Source organism: Cervus canadensis, chromosome 3, assembly GCF_019320065.1.
Source record: "Cervus canadensis isolate Bull #8, Minnesota chromosome 3, ASM1932006v1, whole genome shotgun sequence".
In the NCBI taxonomy this organism is placed as follows: domain Eukaryota; kingdom Metazoa; phylum Chordata; class Mammalia; order Artiodactyla; family Cervidae; genus Cervus; species Cervus canadensis.
The window spans coordinates 103,402,007-103,423,472 of record NC_057388.1 but is presented as its reverse complement, the minus strand read 5'-3'; the positions used below and the strand labels follow the sequence as shown (position 1 = coordinate 103,423,472).

The 21,466-nt window shown below is 42.0% G+C and overlaps 1 pseudogene; it reads left to right on the top strand.

Moving 5' to 3' along the window:
* Positions 1–243: 243 nt before the first annotated feature.
* On the top strand, positions 244–16,544 carry LOC122437904 (annotated as a pseudogene).
* Positions 16,545–21,466: the final 4,922 nt, after the last annotated feature.

Sequence of the window (21,466 nt, the reverse complement as noted above, 5' to 3'; positions counted from 1 at the left end):
CGCCCTGACACAGGCGGGCAGAGGTGGTCTCTTATTCAGGTTGCTAGTTCCGTCGCGCTGTGGGGAGGGGCTGGCGCTGCTTTCCCCGTCTACGCCACTCAGGCTCCCGGCTGTTCTATATGGAGCGTGCCCTGCACTGCTCGCAGTTCCAGCCCTCAGGTGTTCCACAAAAGCGTGGAACAAAAAGCTGCACCTGCATTTTGTGCCTACGCCGTCCGAGTTGCTTAGGCAGCCAGGCGCTTGATGGGCGCACTCTCGCCGGGTGTGGTGCGCCTTCTGCCCTCCGCGTCCCCAGCCCCAGTCCCCACCTGCGCCGGTTGGGTGCCTGTGCCCTGTGTCTCGTCACGACCCTTCTGGTGGATGCCGACCATCCAGAATCTCAGGAGGTCTTTGATTAGAAACTGGGGGCCTGTTTGCAGTGCAGTAGGGGATGCCGTCCTTGGGGCCGAGCCTGCCCCTTTCCCTTCCCCTCTGCCTCCAGCCTCTGGTGGGGCTGGGCCGGTCCGCAGTCTGTGAGCTCTTCTCTGGAATTGCTCGGTCCCTTTGTTCTGCGAACAGCCGGCAGTGTGTTCGGGCGGGTTAATTTTCTCTCTCTCTCTTGCTATCCCACAGTTTAAGTTGGTAACTCACAAAAGCTCTCCCTGATTGTCCTCAGGGCACTCAGGCTCAGTCCTTATCCTAAGCAATGCCGCCCACTCCTCTCCGTTCTGCCCCCACTTGCTGGTGGTGGATGTGGATGTCCGGGGTACTTTTCTGCTGGGAGTTGCTTTTAGGCACGTAATCTGTGAGTTTTATTTGTTGTTCCCCTCCCTGTCAGGTTGTCCTCCGAGATTCAAAAACTTCCCCCAGACCCGCCAGTGCGAGGGTTTCCTGGTGTTTGAAAACTTCCTCTATTAAGACTCCCTTTCTGGGACTGATCTCCGTCCTTAGCTCTTTTGTCTCTCTTTTTATCTTTTATATTTTGTCCTACCTCCTTTTGAAGACAATGGGTTGCTTTTCTGGGCACCTGATGACCTCAGCTAGCGATCAGAAGTTGTTTTGTGAAGATTGCTCTGCGTTCAGTTATTCTTTTGATGAATTTGTAGGAGAGAAAGTGGTCTCCCCGTCCTCTTCCTCTGCCATCTTGGCTCCCCCCCCCCATTTCCAGTTCTACCTGTTCCTTCTTGACCTGCATACAGATTTCTCAGAATATAGGTAAGGTACTATGGGATTCTCATCTCTTTCAGAATTTTCCAGTTTTTTTTTTTTTTTGTGATCCACAGAGTCATAGTATTTAGCATAGTCAATGAAACATAGGTAGAGTTATTTTTTCAATCCCTTGCTTACTTTTTCTATGATTCAATTGATGTTGTCTATTTGATCTCTGATTCCTCTGCCTTTTCTAAGTTCAGCTTGAATACCTGGAAGTTCTGAGTTCACAAATTGTTGAAGCCTAGCTTGAAGGATTTTGAGCATTACCTTGTTAGCATAGACTTTCCTAGTGGCTCAGATGTGAAGAATCCTTCTGCCAATGCTGGAGATCTGGGTTTAATCCCAGGGTTGGAAGTTCCCCTGGAGAAGGTAATGGCAACCCATGCCAATATTCTTGCCTGTAGAACTTCATGAACAGAGGAGCATGGTAGGCTCTAGTCCATGGGGTTGCGAAGAGTCGGACACTACTGAACAACAAGCTCTAAACGTGAACTTTACTAACATGTGAAATGAACACAATTGTACAGTAGTTTTAACATTTTTTGGCAGTTCCCTTCTTTGTGATTAGAATGAAAACTGACCTTTTCTAGTCATGTGACCACTGCTGAATTTTCCAAATTTGCTGGCATATTGAGTGCAGCACTTTAACATCATCATATTTTAATATTTTAAATAGCTGAGTTGGAATGCAGTTTTAAGGATGGGAAAAGTCTTAAGCGAATAGAGTGTCTAATCTAAGACTAAACTTAGAATTTGAGGAGGGAGTCTAGGCAATGGTTGTATCTTAGGAGCTATACCAGGGGCTCAGTGGACGGCTTAGAATATTCAGGCACAAATTATAAATTGTCAACATAAAACTTGGAAGGTGTCAGAACTGAAGTAAAAAGGGTAGACTGCATGACATTTTGCTTGATCATGAGTAAGTTTAAAGCTTGTTTAGATGTTCCTTTGCATTCATCAATAATCTTTTCTGAGGACCATCTGCCATGTGACTACTTCATATTCATTAAAAACAAACAAAAAAAATATAGTATTAAATCATGGTTTCATGAGAATCAATGAGATACGATATGTGGATCTGTTGTATAAGCATTGTTGCTGTTGTTCAGTCCCTAAATCATGTCCGACTCTTTGTGACACTGTGAACTGAAGCTCACCAGGCTTCTCTGTCCATTACTATCTCCCTGAGTTTGCTCAAATCCATGTCCATTGAGTTAGTGATGCCATCCAACCATCTCATCCTCTGTCGCACCCTTCTCCTCTTGCCCTCAGTGTTTCCCAGGATCAGGGGCTTTTCCAGTGAGTTAGCTCCTTGCATCAGGTGGCCAAAGTATGGGCTTCCCTGACAGCTCAGTTGGTAAAGAATCTGCCTGCAATGCAGGAGACCCCAGTTCAATTCCTGAATTGGGAATATCTGCTGGAAAAGGAAAAGGCTACACACGCCAGTATTCTTGGGCTTCCCTTGTGGCTCAGCTGGTAAAGATTCCTTCAATGGGGAGACCTGGATTCAATGGAGCTTCAGCTTCAGCATCAGTCCTTTCAATGAATATTCAGGGTTGATTTCCTTTAGTATTGACTGATTTGATCTCCTTGCAGTGCAAGGGACTCTCAAGAGTCTTCTCCAGCACCACAGTTTGAAAGTGTCAGTTCTTTGGCACTCGGCCTTCTTTATGGTCCAACTCTCACACCCAGACAAGACTACTGGAAAAAATTATAGATTTGACTATATGGAACTTTGTTGACAAAGTGATATTTCTGCTTTTTAAAACACTGGCTATTTTTTATATAGCTATTCTTCCAAGGAGCAAGGGTCTTTTATTTTGGGGGTTGCAGTCACCATCTGTATCTATTTTGGAGCCCATGGAAATGAAATCTGAAAGTTTGCATATTTCCCCCATCTATTTGCCATGAAGTGATAGGACTGAATGCCATGATCTTCATTTCTTGAATGTTCAGTTTCAAGCCAGCTTTTTCACTCTCCTCTTTCACCTTCATCAAGAGGTTCTTTAGTTCCTCTTCACTTTCTGCTGTTAAAGTGGTATCATTTGCATATCTGAGGTTGCTGATATTCTGGCAATCTTGATTCCATCTTGTGATTCACCCAGCCAGGAATTTTGCATGATGTACTCTGCACATAAGTTAAATAACAGGATGACAATACACAGCTTGATGTACTCTTTCCCCAATTTTGAACCAGTCCTTTGTTCCATGTGTGGTTTAACTGTTGCTTCTTGTCCTGCATACAGGATTCTCAGGAGGCAGATAGATGATCTGGTATATATTCTTACATAGATCTCCTATCCTTTTAAGAATATTCCAGTTTGTTGTGATCCACACAGTCAAAGGCTTTAGCATAATCAATGAAACAGAAATAGATTTTTTTTAATTCCCTTAATTTTTCTATGATCCCATGCATGTTGGCAGTTTGATCTCTGGTTCCTCTGTCTTTTCTAAATCCAGTTTGTATACCTGGGAGTTCTCAGTTCATGAACTGCTGAGGCCTAGCTTGATGGATTTTGAGCATAATCTTGCTGGCATGTGAAATGATTGCATTTGTATGGTAATTTGAACATTCTTTGGCATTGCTTTTCTTTGTAATCAGAATGAAAACTGACCTTTGCAGCCCTATGGCACTGCTGAGTTTTCCAAATTTGCTAGCATAATGAGTGCCAGCAAATCACTTTCACAGAATCATCTTTTAAGCTTTGAAATAGCACAACCGGAATCCCATCACCTCCACTGTCTTTGTTTTTAGTAATACTTCCTAAGGCACACTTGACTTCACACTCCAGGGTGTCTGGTTCTCGGTGAGTGACCACATAAGCCTGTTCAAGTGGGTTAGTAAGAGTTTTTTGGTACAATTCTTCTGCGTTTTCTGGTTACCTTTTTTTAATCTCTTCTGCTTCTGTTAGGTCCTTGCCTTTTTTGTCCTTTATTCTGTGTATCTTTGTATGAAATATTCCCTTGGTAACTCTTTAAGAGATTTCTAGTCTTTCCCATTCCATTGTTTTCCCCTATCCGCCCCCCCTCCCACACACACACACATTGGTCACTTAAGAAGGCTTTCTTATCTCTCCTTGCTATTCTCTGGAACTCTGCATTCAGTTGGGTATAACCTTCCCTTTATTTTTTGATTTTCACTCTCTTCTTTTCTCAACTTTTTGTAAAACCTCCTCAGACACCCACTTCGGCTTCTAACATTTCTTTTTCTCAGGGAGAGTTTTGGTCATCACCTCCTGTACAGTGTTACAGACCTCCATCCATAGTTCCTCAGGCACCCTGTCTGCTAGATCTAGTCCCTTGAATCTATTCATCACCTCCTCTGTATAATCATAGGGATTTGATATAGACCATACTATGAATGGTCTAGCAGTTTCCTTACTTTATTCTATTTGAGCCTAAATTTTGCAAGAAGGAGCTGATTATCTGAGCCACAGTCAACTCCTGGTCTTATTTTTGCTGACTGTATAGAATTTCTCCATCTTCAGCTGCAAAGAATATAATCAATATTATTTCAGTACTGACCACTGGTGATGTCTGTGTGTAGAGTAGTCTCTTGCATTGTTGGAAGAGTGTGTTTGCTAAAACCAGAGCATTCTCTTAAAACAAACAAACAAACAAACAAAAAACAACAAAAGAAACCTCCTGTTCATTTTGTATCACCAATATTTGGTAATGTCAGTATTTTCAATGTATCCAGCCCACTAAATGTGTATGTGTGGTAACTTATCATATTTTATTTTCATTTCCCTAATGAAATATGATGGCTTACCAGGTGTCACAGTGGTAAAAATATCTGTCTGCCAATGCAGGAAGTGCAAGAGACAGTGGTTCAATCCCAGGGTCGGGAAGATCCAAGGAGTAGGAAATGGTAACAGACTCTAGTATTTTTTGCCTGGAATATTCTATGGACAGGGTTGCCAAGAGTTGGACACAACTGAGTGACTAAGCACACAGTAAAATGCAATGCTCAGAATCTTTTCACATGCTTGTTTTGCATCAGTATATCTTCTTTGGTAAGATGTCTATGCAAATCATTTGCCCATCTTCTCTGTTGGGTATTTTGTTTCTTATTTAACATATGTGTCTTTTATAAATACTTTCCACCAGTCTGTGGTTAGTCTTTTCATTGTCTCAAAAGTCTCGTTTTCAGAATAGAATTTTTAATTGTAATGAAGTTCATCTAATATGTTTTTCAATTCCTGATGTAAACATCATGTTTTTAGTAGACTTTATCTTTGTGGGTCATTTTTAGATTCACAGAAAATTTGAGTGAAAAATAGAGAGAGCTTGCATAAACAGTCTGTGCTCTCAACCCTCACAAACACCCAAGCCCTCCCTCTTATCAACATCCTGGACTAGGCTATTATATTTGTTACACTCAAGGGATCTGATGTGTTACTGAGACATCATTATCACCCAAAGTATATAGTCAACATTAGAGTCACTCTTAGCATAGTGCATTCTATCAATTTTTACCTAAAGGATCTCCTGGAGAAGAACATGGCAACCCATTCCAGTATTCTTGCCTTAGAATTCCATGGACAGAGGAGCCTGATGGGTTTACAGTCCATGGGATCACAGTCAGAAAGACTGAGTGAATAACACTCTACTATACTATAATGGCATTTATATGTCATCATGGTATCATGCACATAATTTAACTGCCATAAAAACCCTCTGTGTTCTGTTTATACATTCCTCTGTTAAAACTTAACAGAAACCTCGTTAAAATGGAGTTTGGAGGACAAAAAAAAAAAAAAAAAATGCTCTCCCATGCATGTACCACTGCACATTAACACAGAAACCAACAGGAAAGAGGTGCACTGCATCTATAGCAGGAAGTGACACTGCCTCACTGTGGCCAGCAGCAGGAAGTAAGGTTCTCTCCTTGCCTAGCAACAGCTCAGCCAATGAGGGACTGTTTTAACTCAGCCAGTGAAAGTCACTAGGCTTCAGGCTCCCAGTTTCCATTTACAGACATTCTGTATATAATAGTGCCTCCAAAATTTCCCATGCTTCTCTTTGCTGTTTCAGTTTCCCATGCGATTCATCATGGTTTCAGGTCACATGGCATTTTTTTTCTTAGTTTTATTGAAATATGGTTGACTTATATCACCATATAAGATACATAGCCTAATGATTGATTTACATATGTCACAACATTGTTGCTGCATAGGTTTAGGGGACATCCATTATCTCATGTACATGCAAAATTAAAGAAAATTTAAAACCATATGTATTTTTCTTTTGATTTTTCTTCTTTCTTCAGAATTTATTCTGACAACTTTCATGTATAATGTGCAACAGTGATAATTATATTTATTATGTGGTATGTTACTTCCCCAGGTCTTATTTGTCTTATAACTGGATGTTTATAACTTTTGGCTATCTTCCTCTCATCTCTCCATCCCAGTTAACCACAAATCTGACCTCTTTCTCCTATTTTTGTGTTTGTATTTATAACCACTGATCTGATATTTTTCTTGGCAGTTTTTGTTTGTTTACATTTGACATACAACATTATGTTAGTTCTTAACACACAACAAAAGGATTTTATATTTCTGTATATTTCAAAATGATCACCATGATAAGTCTAGTTACCATCTATCACAATACAAATATATCATACTACTATTGACTATATTGACAATTCCTCTGTGAGCTTTAGATATGGACTTGAATTTGTTGAAGGGATATTTATTACACATTTAACTTCATTCTTTATTACATATTTAACCTCATTACTAATGATAAGCCTGTTCAGATTGTCTGACAAACATTTTTCCTAAATCCAATAACTTTATGATAGCTAATAAATATACTTTTAATGATTGATTGAAATCACCATGGCAAGATAGCAACCTTTGTAGATGCTATTTTTGCATTCATTTAGCACATAAGGAACAATCTCAAAGAAAAATGTTGGCAGTAATTTTAATTGTCATATTACCAAAAATTTAATCAACCCTTAATTATGCTCCAAGTGATTTTTAGAAGCTTTATTTTTTTTTAAATTCTCATTATAAACCTATGAAATGATTGATACTGTAATTTATCCTTATTTTATGCATTAGGAAATAGAAACAGAGAAGTTAAGGATCATACTCAATATCAATCCAAGATAAGATGAGATTATACATCTTATCTTCTTTTCCTTCCAAATTTTTCACACACTCTCTATAGTGTCATGTTATTGCAAACAATATTAAACTAATAAACTCCTTTTGATATGACCATAATAATTATAACTATTTAATATTGTTTCAGAGGCAAGTGTAATTGAAAGAATTTCATCAACAGACACCAAAATACACATAAGCACACATACACACAATATATTATTACTCAAATATTAATAAACTAACTATAATTAATAACTATGCTTCCTAGTTCTTTTTATCTTTGTTCCTCTCTTACCCCATTTCTTGTCTCTGCAGTTCCCTTGCAAAGCATGGTCCCACAGACTCCTCTTGAAAAGTTAAAAGTAATCCTGCTGGTGAGATATGTTGACTTGAGAATCAGGAAGACCAGATTAGAATTTGGCTTTTTCCTACTTGCAACTTCTTGACCTAGGACACATTTCTTGGCATCTTATATTCTTGTTTCCTCTAACAGGTGAGAAACAGTGTCCACCTCACAGGCTGTTATAAGACTCCTTCGAGGAAAAGGCTGTATGAAAATATCCCTCATATGGCTATGGATGCACAAAGGACCCTCACTTATTTTCATGACTGTCTACACAACCATGTGATAAGAACTGACATTTCAAGCAATACAACAGAGAAATAATCAGACATACAATAAACCAAGGAGCAAAGACTAGTAGAGGTTTTGCTAAGAGAATGCACTGGTCATAGCAAACACCCTCTTCCAACAACACAAGAGAAGACTCTACACATGGACATCACCAGATGGTCAACACCGAAATCAGACTGATTATATTCTCTGCACCCAAAGATGGAAAAGCTCTATACAGTCAGCAAAAACAAGACTGGAGGCTGACTGTGGCTCAGATCATGAACTCATTATTGAAAAACTCAGACTAAAACTGAGGAAAGTGGGGTAAACCACTAGACCTTTCAGGTATGAGCTAAATCAAATCCCTTACAATTATATAGTAGAAGTGAAAATAGGATTTAACGGACTAGATCTGATAGAAGGAGCTGATGAACTATGGATTGGAGGTTTGTGACATTGTACAGGAGACAGGGATCAAGACCATCCCCATGGAAAAGAAATGCAAAAAGGCAAAATGGTTGTCTGAGGAGGCCTTACAAATAGCTGTGAAAAGTAGAGAAGTGAAAAGCAAAGGAAAAAAGGAAAGTTATCCCCTTTTGAATGCAGAGCTCCAAAGAATAGCCAGGAGAGATAAGAAAGCCTTCCTCAAAGATCAATGCAAAGAAATAGAGGAAAACAACAGAATGGGAAAGACCAGAGATCTCTTCAAGAAAATTAGAGATACCAAGGGAACATTTCATGCAAGGATGGGTTCGATAAAGGACAGAAATGGTATGGACCTAACAGAAGCAGAAGACATTAAGAAGAGGTGCCAAGAACACCCAGAAGAACTGTACAAAAAAGAACTTCACCACCCAGATAATCACAATGGTGTGATCACTCACCTAGAGTGAGACATCCTGGAGAGTGAAGTCAGGTGGGCCTTAGAAAGCATCACTACGAACAAAGCTAGTGGACATGATGAAATTCCAGTTGAGTTATTTCAAATCCTGAAAGATGATGCTGTGAAAGTGCTGCACTCAATATACCAGCAAATTTGGAAAACTCAGTAGTGGCCACAGGACTGGAAAAGGTGAATTTTCATTCCAATCCCTAAGAAAGGCAATCCCAAAGAATGCTCAAACTACCGCACAATTTCACTCATCTCACATGCTAGTAAAGTAATGCTCAAAATTCTCCAAGCCAGGCTTCAGCAATATGTGAAGCATGAACCTCCAGATGCTCAAGCTGGCTTTAGAAAAGGCAGAGGAACAAGAGATCAAATTGCCAATATCCGCTGGATCATCAAAAAAGCAAGAGAGTTCCAGAAAAACATCTATTTCTGCTTTATTGACTATACCAAAACATTCAACTCTGTGGATCACAATAAACTGTGGAAAATTCTGAAAGAGATGGGAATACCAGACCACCTGACTTGCCCCTTAAGAAACCTGTATGCAGGTCAGGAAGCAACAGTTAGTACAGGACATGGAACAACAGACTGGTTTCAAATAGGAAAAGGAGTATGTCAAGACTGTATATTGTCACCCTGCTCATTTAACTTATATGCAGAGTGCATCATGAGAAACGCTGGGCTGGATGAAGCACAAGCTGGAATGAAGGTTGCTGGGAGAAGTATCAATAACCTCAGATATGCAGATGACACCACCCTTATGGCAGGAAGTGAAGAGGAACTAAAGGGTCTCTCGATGAAAGTGAAAGATGAGAGTGAAAAAGTTGGCTTAAAGCTTAACATTCAGAAAACTAAGATCATGGCATCTGGTCCCATCACCTCATGGGAAATAGATGGGGAGACAGTGGAAACAGTGTCAGACTTTATTTTTTTGGGCTCCAACATCACTGCAGATGGTGACTGCAGCCATGAAATTAAAAATCACTTGCTCCTTGGAAGGAAAGTTATGACCATTCTAGATAGCATACTAAAAAGCAGAGACATTACTTTGCCAACAAAGGTCAATCTGGTCAAGGCTATGGTTTTTCCAGTAGTCATGTATGGATGTGAGAGTTGGACTGTAAAGAAAGCTGAGCACTGAAAAATTGATGCTTTTGAACTATGGTGTTGGAGAAGACTCTTGAGAGTCTCTTGGACTGCAAGGAGATCCAACCAGTCCACCCTAAAGGAGATCAGTCCCGGGTGTTCATTGGAAGGACTGATGCTGAAGCTGAAACTCCAGTATTTTGGCCACATCATGTGAAGAGTTGACTCGTCACAAAGACCCTGATGCTGGGAAAGATTGAGGGCAGGCGGAGAAGGGGACGACAGAGGATGAGATGGCTGGATGGCATCACCGACTCGGTGGACATAAGTTTGGGTAAACTCCGAGAGTTTGTGACGGACAGGGAGGCTTGGTGTGTCGCGATTCATGGGGTCACAAAGAGTCAGACACGACTGAGTGACTGAAATGAACTGAACTGATTTTACTTTCAGAAAAGCCACGGAGATCCATATCATTCATAGCAGTTAATTTCAGAGGGAGTTCTTCAGGTTCACATTTGGATTAAACAAGTAATAATTAATATCATTTAATACATTTATGCTGTTTTGTCTGTGAAGTGCATTTAAATTTTGTTTTCTTTCTCATACTAGTCTTGATTATTAAATGAAGTGTCTCGTGATTCAGAAAGACTGTCTATTGTTACAGAGCCTAATACTACAAATTTCTTAATCTCTGTGAGCCTCAAATTTTGCCAAGGTCAAATTAGGTTAATGATATTTACCAGCTATATTTTGATGAATGGGGTGAGGATGACATGTGCTAATACTCTATATGAAAATTATTGAAGCATAATGATAATATGTATGAAAAGTCATGGTCTTTTTAACTTTTAAAAGAAACAATCTTTCATGAACATCAGCACTGTTTTTTAAGTTTTTTTTGTTTTTTTTTTAAGCTCACCTTCTCTACTCAGATTACCTTAATGATATTTGGGGCTGTTCAGAACTAATCCTATCTTCAAACTGAATAAGTAACTCAATATAGAAGAAGATATGGCATACTCAGAAAGAGACTGTATTCAGTTCAGTTCAGTCGCTCAGTCGTGTCCGACTCTTTGGGATCCCATGAACCGCAGCACGCCAGGCCTCCCTGTCCATCACCAACTCCCAGAGTCCACGCATACCCATGTCCATTGAGTCGGTGATGCCATCCAACCATCTCAACTTCTGTCTTCCCCTTCTCCTCCTGCCCTTAATCTTTCCCAGCATCAGGGTCTTTTCAGATGAGTCAGTTCTTCACATGAGGTAGCCCAAGTATTGGAGTTTCAGCTTCAACATCAGTCCTTCCAATGAACACCCAGGACTGACCTCTGTTACGCTGGACTGGTTAGATCTCCTTGCAGTCCAAGGGACTCTCAAGAGTCTTCTCCAACACCACAGTTCAAAATCACCAATTCTTCAGTTCTCAGCTTTCTTTATAGTCCAACTCTCACATCCATACATGACTACTGGAAAAACCATAGCCTTGACTAGATGGACCTTTGTTGGCAAAGTAATATCTCTGCTTTTTAATATGCTGTCTAGGTTGGTCATAATTTTCCTTCCAAGGGGTATGTGTCTTTTAATTTCATGGCTGCAGTCACCATCTGCAGTGATGTTGGAGCCCAAAAAAATAAAGTCAGCCACTGTTTCCTCATCTATTTGCCATGAAGTGACGAGAGTGGATGCCATGATCTTAGTTTGCTGAGTTTTGAGCTTTAAGCCAACTTTTTCACTCTCCTCTTTCAATTTCATCAAGAGGCTCTTTAGTGCTTCTTCTCTTTCTGCCATAAGGGTGGTGTCATCTGCATATCTGAGGTAATTGACATTTCTCCTGGCAATCTTGATTCCAGCTTGTGCTTCTTCCAGCCCAGCATTTCTCATGATGCACTCTGCATATAAGTTAAATAAGCAGGGTGACAATATACTTGTCAATAGCCTTGACATATTCCTTTTCCTATTTGGAACCAGTGTGTTGTTCCTTGTCCAGTTCTAACTGTTGCTTCCTGACCTGCATGCAAGTTTCTCAAGAGACAGGTCAGGTGGTGTGGTATTCCCATCTTTTTCAAAATTTTCCACAGTTGATTGTGATCCACATAGTCAAAGGCTTTAGCATAGTCAATAAAGCAGAAATGTATGTTTTTGTGGAACTCTTTTGCTTTTTCAATGATCTAGTGGATGTTGGCATTTTAATCTCTGATTCCTCTGCCTTTTCTAAAACCAGCTTGAACATCTGGAAGTTCACAGTTCACATATTGCTAAAGCCTGGATTGGAGAATTTTGAGCATTACTTTACCAGTGTGTGAGATGAGTGCAATTGTGTGGTAGTTTGAGCATTCTTTGGCATTCCTTTTGTCCAAGGTCAGGAGCAGTGCCTGTGAAGAGATACCTCACTTCAAAGATAAGAGAAACACAATAAGAGGGTGGGTGTTGAGAGAGGGCATCAGAAGGCAGACAGACTGAAAGCAAAATCACAGACAACTAGCCAATCTGATCACATGGACCACAGGCTTTTCTAACAAAGTGAACTTCAACCATGCCACGTGGGGCCACCCAAGATGGACAGGTCACGGTGGAGAGGTCTGAAAGAATGTGGTCCACTGGAGAAGGAAATGGCAAACCACTTCAAGGTGTTAGGCATGTCTGTTTCCACAGTTACTTCAAAATGGCCCTCTCAGCATATCTGCAGTGCCGCCAGCCGCCACCTGTCCCTGGAATCATTGCTCCTGCTTCTGTTCCTCTGTCCTGTCCTGGGCTGCTGTCCGAAACTTGCTAGGTAGGCACTTGTGTGGATTCCTCTGCATCGGAGTGACTTGTGTGGGCTTCCCTCAGCCCCCTAAGTTCACCCTCTGTGCCATGCGGCTCCTGCACACTTGTCTCAGTTCCCGAGGCCCGCCCTCTGTGCCGCGGGGCTCCTAAGCTCTTTTTCCGGCTCCCCGGGCCTGCCCTCTGCCCGGGATTTATGTGCCCTGATTCCGTGTTACCGCCTGCACTCTTTGTCGCGGAAGTTATTTGTTCTTTCGGCTATGCCGGGAGGGTTGTGTGGAAATAAGCAATTTTTAAAAAGTAAGACATGGTGTATAATAAGATTAGCCTTTGTAGTAATCTTGCATAGACCCATAGGGATTGTCTGCTATAAAGTAAGGACTAGAATTTAGTCAACGTGTTACTGTACTTTCTGAGGTCATTCTTCTCTCTCTTTCATCCAAGGAAAGAAAGGACAAACAAAGCAAAAAAGAAAAGGAGAGGGAAAAGATTAATCACTGTGGCTTTTCCCATTTCTAACCAGCACCTTAATACTAGATAATGCAGTACCGGGGGGAAAAAATGTATAAATTGGATAATTAAGAATGAAACATTTGTTAAATATATATTATGTATTGTGATAAAAATGACAAGCTTTGGAGGAAGTATTCTAGGAGAGGAGAATGATGGAAAAGTATCCATAACATTTTCAGTGTTGTAACATTAGAGAAGTCTTGCATCATTAGTCTGATAACCCCCAAGAGATAAATAAAAGAAGTAACCTTCAAAACTATGTATATGCTTACTATAATATTATTTGCTTTATTTTTACAATTATGACTACAAACCCATTGGCTGCTGCACAATGCATGAGGAAGCTTTTCCCTCTGGTTCTTTTGTACCTTTTAATCAAATTGAACATATCCCTAGCAATATTTTCCTAAGTTACTTTTGATGGAAGATTCACAGGAGCTTAAGAGCTATTCCATATTTATTTTCTGTTTCATAGCACACTCACAGAAAAATAAAAGGAACTGGGCTAAAGAATTATAGTACTTCAAAAAAATGTAAAATCTCACAGATAAGCATTGTTATATATATGTATGGGGGGAACATATGTGTGTGTGTGTGTGTGTGTGTGTGTGTGTGTGTGTGCATGTCATTTAATTGAGAAAAATAATTGAGGTAAATGTTGAGAAAGTAATTGGGAGTTTGAACAGCATTTTATTTTTACAAAAATCTTTGATCATAGTAAATTCAATCTAATGCTGCTCAGCATTATTAGTTCCACTTAGTAGTTGAAAAAGGAGGCTTAAAAAAAAACAGAAAGAAAGAAAAAGGAGGCTTAGAATGAACTGCTTACAGCAGGATACGAGAGCCTTGATGTGCATGCTCAGTAGCTCAGGCATGTTTGACTCTTTGCAATGCTGTGGACTGTAGCCCACCAGGCTCCTCTGTCCATGGCATTTTCCATGCAAAAGTGCTACAGTGAGTTGCCATTTCCTACTCCAGGAGATTTTCCCAACCCAGGGATCAAACCAATGTCTCTTATGTCTCCTGCATTGGCAGGTGGGTTCTTTACCACTAGGGCCACCTGTGAAGCCTGAATCCTCATCTTCATAATCATTAGATGAGTCATCTGTCTAATGATTCATATTGTTCCCTACTTATACCATTAAAATAATGTATTGAAATTAAGAGTCCTTTAAATAAAATATATTTTCACTGGAAGACATCTGATTATGGGTAAAAGATGATGGTTTCCCCATATTCAGTATCTGCTCTTAGCTGTATTGCATCAAAGTGGTGGTGCTATTCAAAATATGTATTTCAATAAGCAGATCATCTCTTAATCACATTGAGTTCTTCAATATGTCTACAGATAACAACCAAGTCTCCAGAGTGTTTCTGGTGTTACAATAGTGACCTCTAAAATATTATTTAGAATGATTAATAAAAGGAGAATACTTTATGTAATAATAACTTCTCTTTCTATATTTAGACAGCCACTAATTTTGCCTCAAGTTCATTTTCTGTATGTCTATAGTGCAAAGAAGGAGAGTCATTGAAACTGTTAAAAAATAGTTAGGACTGTGCCTGACATAATTAAGAACCTTGTTTTGTTTCTATTTCAATAATAAATGTTTGCTTCCAATGGGTATCTGTAATTTTCACCTATGATTTAGACTTTATATAAAAATCATATGTACCATAGAGAAGGGAAGGGACTTACCTAAAGTTTTACAGGTAGTTAATGGCATAGATGGCATAAAACTCCATATTCTTTATGGAAGTGTGAAAGACCTGGTAGTACATTTGGTCAGTAGATGAGGTAGCATAGCTGTTTAGAGCATGGAAAATGGCATCAAATGCAGGTTCATGTATTAGGTTCCTATTTAATTATCTTAATGATTTTGTAGAATTAACTGTGTTGTGCTGTGTTTAGCCACTCAGTCATGTCTGACTCATTGTAACTCCATGGACTATAGCCCACCAGGCTCCTCTGTCCATGTGGATTCTCCAGGCAAGAATACTGGAGTGGATTGCCATGTCCTCCTCCAGGGGATCTTCCAAACCCAGGGATTGAACCCAGGTCTTCTGCATTGTATGCAGATTCTTTACCGTCTGAGCCACCAGGGAAGCCTGTAGAATTAATTGATCCTCCATTTTTTGGTTTATCCATATGTAAAATGAGTATCAGAGTAATAACTCTTAGTAATAACTAAGCATGAGTTAACACACTTGAAATGTTTACAGAAGTTTCAGGCAAAAGACAGGCTTTTACTAAATATCTCTTTAAATATAATGACACCATTAATCTAAAAGGATTTACAAGATTGTATCTGGAATAAATCCTGTGTAAACTACATTTTTATTCATGTATAAATACTCCAAAACTTAGAAAGTGCTATTAAAGATATATTATGTCCTGCATCATTTCAGATGAAGTAAATTTCTGTTGTGTATTCTGAACTCAGAACAATGTCACAGATTTTGTTTTCATGGGACTGTGGTATAATAAGCAAGTAGAGCTACTGCTATTTCTCTTGTTCCTGCTCTGTTACCTGGCTGTATCAATGGGGAATTTCATCACCTCACTCACCGTCACCTGCGGCCATCTAATACAGCAGCCAATGTACTATTTTCTGTCACCTCTCCCTCAGGGATGTCTGCTACACCTCCACGGTGGTCGCCAGGCTAATCAGGGACTTGGCTGCAGCAAGAAAAAAAAATATTTCCTATAACAACTGTATGACCCAGCTCTTCACTGCCCACTTGCTGGCAGGTGTGGAAATATTCATCTTGGTGTCCATGGCTTTTGATCGCTATGTCGCCATTGTCAAGCCCCTGAACTACATGGTCATCATGGACAGAGGTGTAACATGTTGATCATCCTGGCCTGGGTTGTGAGTTTTTGGCATTCTACTGCTTTACTTCTCATGGTACTCAAGTTACCTTTCTGTGGCCCTAATCAGATAGATCTCTACCTATGTGATGTGAAGCCACTTTTGAAACTAGTGTGTGAAGATATTCATGTTTTTAATATCTTAATGATTGTAAATTCAGGGATGGTGGTGGTCCTTGTTTTTCTTGTCCTATTAGTTTCTTATATAATCATATTATATAATCTTATATCATACCCCTCTGCCGAGGGAAAAAAGTTCTCTCAACCTGTAGTTCTTACATAATGGTTGTAGCTTTGTTCTTTGTTCCCTATATCTACATTTATGTTCTACCTCCAGGTAGTGAACATAAGGATAAGGAAATGACTGTGCTTTGCACCATGATTGCCCCCTTGCTGAACCATCTCATCTATACCCTGAGAAACATGGAGATGAAAATAGCCACTAGGAAGGTATGGTCTAAAGTAGTACATTCAGAATTAAAGTGAATAAGGTGATACTCATTGCACTTCTGCTCAGTGCCCACAGGATATTTATTAATTTAAATAAATGTAAAAACTGTTCTGCCCATAGTCCGAGTCCCCAGTTGGGAAAGAAGACTCCTTGAAACAATGCAACTCGAAATAGGGGAATTTATTACTGACTCGAGCCAGGGCCTCCCACCCTCACCAGGTGTGTGAGGGTGAAAGGCCCCGAGCCCCAGTTCTCTCGGGTATTTATTAGGTCAAAATAAGCAGCAGGTAGTTGGCGCAATCGGATTGGTTACACAGTGGGTAGTTGGTGCAAGCTGATAGGTTACACAGTTGCAAGGTAATTTTTGTTGGCCCAACTTGGGGCTTTCAGCTTTCCCCTGATAGGTTCCCTTTTCTCTGGCTAGGCATATGTTGATTGGCTGGCTCTAGGAGGCCTGATTATTATGTTACCCTGGGAAACCAGGCCTACTCCCTAATCTAGGCTGCCTGCCATGGCGTTAGCCGTGACAGCCTCACATTTCCCCCCTGTCTGTTGTTCAAGTAGAGGAATCTTCCTCTTTACTCTGTGAAATTGACTGATATTGTTGTCTCAATACCATAATTTGGATGGTATTTAGGCGCTCCCTAATAAATGAGACCAGACGGTTTAAAATGCATGGACCAAAGGTCAGTAACAATATTAATACTATGAGTGGACCCAGGAGGGTGGACATCAAAGTGGTCAACCAGGGGGAGCGCTGAAACCAAGATTTAAACCAGCCTTGTTGGGCTTCTCATTCTCTCTTCCACTGGGCTAGTCCCTCTCTTACTTTTTAGAGAGATTTTTGTACCACCCCTGAATGGTCGATATAGAAACAGCATTCTTTTCTCAGTGCTGCACATAATCTTTCTTGTTGCAGAAACAGCAAATCTAAACCTCTCCTATTCTGTAACATTACTTCAGCCAAGGAGCTCAAGGATTCTTGGAGGTGGGAAATGGACTGTTCCCGTGGTTTCGCAACCCCAAGCGGCACAATAAAAAGAGTCAATTTCCCCACATTTTTCATTTTGGTTCTGATCCCTTCTTCCCCCCGGGCAGACATAGACAGGCACCTGTTCGTAGTACTGTGGGCCTTTTCACAGTTACGGGTGAATAGACCGAAAGAGCCGTGGGCAAAGAACTTGGTCAATTGGTGGAGACCAAATCCATTACCGTCAGCCACCAGCATGTACAAATCAAAGGTCAGTACTGGCCACCATGTCCCTTTGGGGCCACGTTGGAGCTCTAATTAAGCACTTCTCCAGTCTCAGGATTGTAGATCACCCAAGTCAGGTTAGCTGGCTGATGGGGGTTGTGGCTGGTTGCTCCTGGGCTGATGAAAACTGTTATCAGCAGGAGAGTTAAGAGGGCTCCCGTCGTTTCAGTTTCAAAGGATTTGACGGGTGAAGTTTTGCCTCTCATTCTGCTTGCATCTTCTCTTGTTCTTCCAGGGTGGCTTGCCGTATGTGATTGCAGTGAACCCAGGGCCCGATCCCGTCGACCTGAACAGCAGTAGGAGTGGTAAGGAGAACAACATAAGGGCCTTTCCATCTAGGTTCTAATGCTTTAGATTAGTGTCATTTTACCCAAACCCAATCATCCGGGCCAATATTATGTGAGGAGATGGTCCCCTTGCTTGGACCCTCGTGTATCAGTGTTTGCTGAAATTGTCCCCAGGTTAGGGTGGTAGGCATTTTCCCTCGAATATAGGACACACAGGAGGGGGTCTTCTATACAGAATCTCAAAAGGGGTAAGATTCAGCTTATAAGGGGTGTTACGCGCTCGAAAGAGCGTGAAGGGAAGGAGGGTCACCCAGTCCCCGCCAGTCTCTATTGCCAACTTTGTCAAAGTTTCTTTTAGGGTCTGATTTATTCTCTAAACCTGTCCTGAGCTCTGGGGATTATATTTACAATGTAACTTTCATTTTGTCTCCAGAGCTTGGGCCAGCCCTTGTACAATCTGGCTCACAAAGGCAGGTCCGTTATCAGAGCCCATAGTCACTGGCAGCCCGTACCTAGGCACTATCTCTTCTAAGATCTTTTTAGCAACCAATGTTGCTGTCTCTCCCTTAGTGGGGAAGGCTTCTACCCATCCCGAGAAGGTATCTACCAGAACCAACAGATAGCGATACCCGTACTTGCCTGGTCTTACCTCAGTGAAATCTATCTCCCAGTGTTGCCCTGGCTCTTCCCCTCGGTACTTCATTCCAGTGTGCTGCCTTTTCCCTGTCCTCATCAGCTGGCACGCTTTGCAAGCCTGGATTATCTCTCGTACAGTTGCATTTTGTCGAGGGATCCTCAGGCAGGCCGTCTGGAGAAGAGTCAAGGTCTTTTTTTCTCCCAAGTGTGTAGTTGTGTGCAGGTGTTCAATAGGTGACAACCCAGGATGGCAGGCAACATCAGGTTGTTGTTTTGATCTCAGTACCATCCATCTTTGTCATCCTTCTGGAGGGTGGTATCCTCGTTGATCCAAACGAGTTCAGGGAGGGAATAGTCGGGGACTGGCGGTAGAGTCCCCATACCAGGAGGTGGAAGTCCCATGGCTAATATGGGGGCGGTGTAGTCCCAGCTGGCCGCTTTTAGTAGGGCCCGTCTGAGTGTCTGGAAAGCCTGTTTTATTGGCTTAGTCCAAGTCCAGTTTGGGGTCTCTTTACTTCCCTCATACAAGGGCCGGGCCTTCTCAGCAAACCCCATGATCCACAGTCTACAATATCCAACAGTCCCCAAAAACTCTCTCACCTGGCGGGGGTCTTGGGCTCTGGTATCTGCAATATTGTTTCCTCCTGAGTTAGCCACCTTTGCCCCTGCCTGATCTTATACCCCAAATAAGTGACCTCTTGCCGGGATATTTGCACCTTCTTTGCGCTAGCACGATGTCCCAAGGTGCCTAGAGTCTGTAAGAGGTCACCAGTGGCACGGCTGCATGCCTCCTTTGTGGTTTCAGCCAACATAAGGTCATCCACATATTGCAGCAGGATGACCTCTGGGTGGCGAGTCCGATATTCATAGAGGTCTTCACTCAAAGCCTCATTAAACAAGGTAGGGGAGTTTTTGAACCCTTGTGGGAGGTGGGTCCAAGTTAGTTGTACTACCGGTTGGCCTTCCCCCTCAGTCCACTCAAAGGCAAATATCTCCTGGCTCTGGGCCGCCAGGGGTAGGCTGAAAAAAGCATCTTTCAAGTCCAACAGTGTACCAAGTGTACTCAGGCAGCAGACTGCTCAGGAGGGTATACGGGTTGGGGACAGTAGGGTGTATGTCAGTCACCCGCTTGTTGACTTCTCGTAGGTCCTGGACAGGTCTGTAATCCATACTCCCCGGCTTCTTCACCAGTAGTAAGGGGGTGTTCCAAGGGGATTGGCACCGCTTGAGAATTCCGGCATCCATGAGCCGTCAAATGTGGGGAGTGATCCCCTGCAGAGCCTCCTGGCTCATAGGATATTGCTTCACCCTCACAGGAGTCGCCTCAGCTTTTAGTTCGATGACAACCGGATGTCTCTGTTTAGCCAGTCCCATTCCTGCTGTTTCTGCCCATGCCAATGGGTATTTGTGGACCCACGGTTGTATATCTGGTGCTATAACCTCTGAGGGCTTAGGCACAAAAAGTCTGTATTCATCTCTTAAAGCTAGAGACAAGACATGTATCGGCTGTCGAAGTCCATCCGTGACTGACATTCCCCCAGGGTCAAAATGGATCTGAGCATTAACTTTAGCCAACAAGTCCCATCCAAGTAGAGGGGCTGGGCATTCTGGTATCACCAAAAATGAATGGGACACCTGGTGGGTCCCCAGATTTACTTTCTGTTCCGTGGTCTAACAATATCTTTTTGTCCCCGTGGCTCCCTGCACCAAGCTGTTTTTTTTTTTTTTTTTGACATTGGTCCCAGTTTTTTATTTAAAACAGAGTGTTGGGCACCAGTGTTCACCATGAAGCCAACGGGTTTCCCCTCCACATGTATGGTTACCCAGGACTCAGGGAGGGGTGTTGAATCTTGACTCCCCTAGTCACTGTCTTCCCCCGCATATAGAACTCAAGTTCCAGGGGAAATTCTCTCTCTGGGTTGTTCTTTTCTTCGGGTCCCTCTTAGGGCACTCATTTTTCTAGTGCCCCCGTTCTTTGCAGTAAGCACACTGATCTTTCTTTAGGGCCTGCCTTTTTGGTCTCTCTGTTTCTCCCGTCTGGGGGCCTCGAGGCTCCCTCAATTCTGTTCCAGCCTTCATCCCCACAAAAAGAATCTTGGCTAGCTCTCTCTGGTTCTTCCGGCTTTCCTTTGCCCTATGTTCCCTATCTTCTTTCCTGATCTTTTCAGCTAGTTCCCTTTCCTCCCGACGAAGTCGTTCCTCCCTTTCTTCTGGGGTCTCCCTATTATTAAATACCTTTTCAGCTGCTTTCAGTAAGTCTTGTATTGTCTGTTCTCCTAACCCCTCTATCTTTTGTAATTTCCTCCTAATATCTGGGGCTGCTTGATTCACAAACACTAGTAGAACTGCAGCGCGTGACTCCTCAGCCTGGGGGTCCGTGGGTGTATATTGCCTAAAGGCTTCTATTAGCCTCTCTAGGAAGGCTGATGGGCTCTCAGTGGGCTCTTGCCTTACTAAATTTACCTTTGCCAAATTTGTTGGCTTTTTAGCTGTGGCCCGCAGGCCAGCCATTAGAGTCTAGCAGTACACCCGGAGATGCTCCCTACCTTCCACTCGCTCAAAATCCCAGTTAGGCCGCAACAGAGGAAACCCCTCGTCCACGAGATGAGGCTGGGCGGTTGGTCTCCCGTCGACCCCTGGGACCCATTTCCGTGCCTCTGCCAGGATTCGCTCCCATTTTTCCGTGGTGAAGAGCACCTGCAACAGCTGCTGGCAATCATCCCAGGTGGGGTTATGAGTGAACAAAATGGGAAAAGGGCCAGTATTGATAGGTTCGCTT